The 3,564-nt window shown below is 46.6% G+C and overlaps 1 protein-coding gene across 1 annotated transcript in view; it reads left to right on the forward strand.

The window, feature by feature from the left end:
• Positions 1 to 2,222: 2,222 nt before the first annotated feature.
• The window catches only part of LOC103750006 (von Willebrand factor A domain-containing protein 3B-like), a 20,539-nt gene continuing 19,197 nt past the window's right edge, over positions 2,223 to 3,564 (forward strand). Inside the window, exon 1 of the mRNA XM_008852937.2 lies at positions 2,223 to 2,359. The gene's annotated coding sequence lies outside the window, so the exon portion shown is untranslated. The remainder of the gene's footprint in view (positions 2,360 to 3,564) is intronic.

Genomic DNA, 3,564 nt, shown 5'->3' on the forward strand with positions numbered 1-3,564 from the left:
AATGAGCCTAAGCAGTGTCAGGGATAGATTTCTATAAAGAAAAGGCAAGCCATTCAACCTGAAAAGTAAATAGCTCAAGGGTCAAATAACAGTGGAAGTGTTGTCACAAGGCAGTGGGCGTTGCCAAGAGAGTGATACTGACAAGTCATGTTCTGAGTCTGGACAGGTGGAACACTGTTATGGGGGTTGGACTTCCATGGGAAGACTTCCCTGAAGTACCTAAGGTACGGTCTTTCCCAAGCTGTGCTCATCCAGATCAAGGGGTGACCTGAATAAAGGCATCTTTGCTTAGAGGCAGGTTAGTCTCTTTCAGAAGATTGGGATTTGGGGCAGTAAGTTAAAAGAATGATCTGAAAAGTGCAATCTGGACCTCCCATGGTTAACTCAGCAGGCTAGATATTGTGTTACTTAAGGATGAGAATATTATGATAAAGGTCAACTACCTGTTGAAAGCAGGCTACCAGTTATTTGTAAGAGTAAGCTCAAAACAAGTGTGTCAAAGTACAGAGCAATAGTGTGTCACTGCTGAAGGTATATCCTGTTCCAGATCACTCAGCAAGCAAACGTGATGTAATCCATCCTGTGGTCAGCTGAACTGGTCAGCAATGCAGTACTTCAAAATGACCTTGAACTTTTGCACCCATTCCTCTGCAATTCAAGTGACGTCTAATATTTTCACAAGAATGTGTGTTTCTAGCCTTATAAACCTAACAGGCAGAAGCAGTTATCTGCATTGATTTGCATATCTGTGGCAAGTTTCCCAGGGAAGGGAGAGGGCATACAGTGGAGGTGCCATGGGAGTGTCTGGTGAGACCACCCAAGGCAGTATACTTGGCTGTGTGTTCCGGGTCATCCCCATGACCCAGAAATATTGGTTTGCCAGGGTGTGGACAGCGGGATTATTGTGGCATTGGTAAATGTGGGCATGGCTGGCATAAGTTCTTTGGTTTTGTTTTGTTTTGGGTGGTATAAGAAGCAACTGTTATTTGTAGAGTCAAAGGTATTCAGTCTAATAACTGCAGTATGATTAGTGATCAGGAATCAAAGCATTCAGTATTCTTCAAATTACAAAGGCATTAAAAGAAGGAAGAGAAATGAGCCCCTGTGGATACAGTAGACTTCTCTGTAGGAGACAGAATTAGTTTTAATGTTAATTATATTCTATTAGATCTTGACTCAAAAACCAACAAACGGTGCTGGTGAGATGGCTCAGCAGGTAAAAGTGCATACTGTCAAGTCTGACAATGTGAGTTCAGTCCCTGGGGACCCACACAGTGGAAGGAGAGTTGTCATAAGTTGTCCTCTGGCCTCCACATGCACCCGTCCTCCATAAATAAATATTTAAACCGAAAATGACCTGATCACTTCTTCAGTTTAAAATATAAAACACAATTTAATACCCCAAACACCAAAGAATCTTTAATTAGCAAATTTAAAGGTACTTTCTATAAACGGAATTTTCTGAGCTAGTGCCTGAAAAACCGTAGGGATATATTTTGAGTACTTTGTGTATTTGTAAGACAAGACTGAAATAAGAGTTAAATAAAACTGAATGAGAAAAAAATACCCACATGGATATTAGTTATCTATAGACATGTGTTTTTTTGGGTTTGTTTGTTTTTAATAATTGCAGTCCTTGCCTCCAGAGTTGCAATGTCGCAAATTTGCAGAATTTCAGCAGATTGCCTCTCCTGTCTCGGCTCCACGCCGCCCCGCCCCCCATGAGCAGAACGTCCGTAACTAACTGTTCCAATTGCACCTTTCTTCCCCTCAACTGTGCAATAAAGTATCTCTTTATAGCACGGAGGCGAAAATTAAACAAAATACGTAGGGTTGGGAGTTCTGAATGAAGAAAAGTGCGAACAGACTTCCTTCCGCCTATCCAGTTTCCTGCGGTCTACGCGCCTCCTTTCAGTCATTCGCTCCTTTCTGCACATGTGCGCGCATCCAGGCCGGTTGACCAAATTCATAATATGCGCCACTGTTAACTTTCCCTCGGCCAGGCGCAGACGATGAGCCTTGGGCCCTTTCCATTGCCCCAGGTCGTCCCTTGTCCTCCAGCAACACCGCCTTCCAGCACCTCATGCTGTGGCCCCCGGCTCCGGGCCACTCCCTCCGCAGGGTGAGGTGGTGAGCTGGGCGAGCTCCCAAGCCGCGCGGTGATTGGTGGTGTCCTAGCAACCGTAGCGATGCAGTCCTCAACACAGACGAGACCGCCAGAACCCTGCGCTGCCCGCAGACCCTTCTCTGGCAGCCGGATGCTGGCCTCGCCCTCCCCCTCGGGTCAGCGGGGCCCTAGAGGATGGGAGGGAGGCTACTGAACACTTGCTGCCCCACTTTGCCTCTGATAGATTGCCTAGTAAGTGTGGGGCACCATCCTGCCTCTCCAGAACCTTCCAGGCGCCGAGCTTTCCAACAGGTTGCGTAGGGGGGAAAGTTTTCAAGTTGGACCTCACTTCTGAGGAACTGTATGGGAGGTGAGGTGGGGGAAGAACGCAGCGGCCAGGCCACACTCGGTGGATAATTGGGGTGCAGGGTCAAGGCCAGAGGCGGCCACCCACTTCTCTCACTGAGAGGGCTCTCTCACATCTCACTCCCTGCAGAATCGTAGCCACCTGGGCAGGTGGAGCGCCAGCTCCTTAGTGTATGTGTGTTCACAGGCTAACGGTAATAAGATGTGTTCGATAACAAGTCCATTAGAAACTTATTTCTTAAACAATAATGATCAATATGAATAATCAAACACCCAAAGCGGTGCCTAAGCTGTTTACAGTGTTCAGTCTGGGAAAAGCCCCAGCTTGCCCTCCCACTCTGCGTGGCTTCATGAGCACATCACTTTCCCTTTTTAATAGGGCATAAAACTTAATAATTAGGTTTAGCTTTTATTTAGTAGTTTCTCTTCTCGCTTCTTGGTAGCCTCCCACTTCTCAATGACGACTACCCCGAAGCACTCCAATTATTCTTAGACTTTCTTTTCTTGGTCCTGTTCTCTCAACCTTGGGATAGACCATTTCAGTATCCTTAACTGCTACGTTATTGGAGCAGTGATCGTAGCCTAGCTTTGCCTTTTAAGGGCAGAAAAGTATGGGGCTGTTAGGAATTGCAACAGGATACGTCAGGGAACAGCATCCCACCTTCCTCTCTTCCTTAGAACAAAGTTCAGAACTCACAAGATGGATCCCCTAGGCCATACTTCCTTTTTAAAGACACTAACAAAGATATAGGAAGTTTGGGGTATTGATCATAAAGTTTACCAAGGGCTTACACGGAATTCATGGGCTATAAGTTTCCCACTGCCACTCGGACTCTTTCTTCAAGGGCATGAGCAGCTGTGGGGTGTTCTTCTGATCGCTCACTACATGGATTGGACACAGAGGAGCCCTTACTTCTTTTGGATGGGGATTTTAAACTTGTGCCAGCTTCACTCCTCCCCCCTTCCCTCCCCCTCCCTCTCTCTCTCCCTCCCCTCCCTCCCTCCCTACTGTCTAGCCATAACGAAACTCTGACTTCTCTTGTTTGATTGGAGGTTTAAGACCCACTCCAGAAGTGCTTCTGAAGGGCTGG

The sequence above is a fragment of the Nannospalax galili genome, unplaced genomic scaffold (assembly GCF_000622305.1).
Source record: "Nannospalax galili isolate Female #2095 unplaced genomic scaffold, S.galili_v1.0 scaffold5487, whole genome shotgun sequence".
Classification (NCBI taxonomy): domain Eukaryota; kingdom Metazoa; phylum Chordata; class Mammalia; order Rodentia; family Spalacidae; genus Nannospalax; species Nannospalax galili.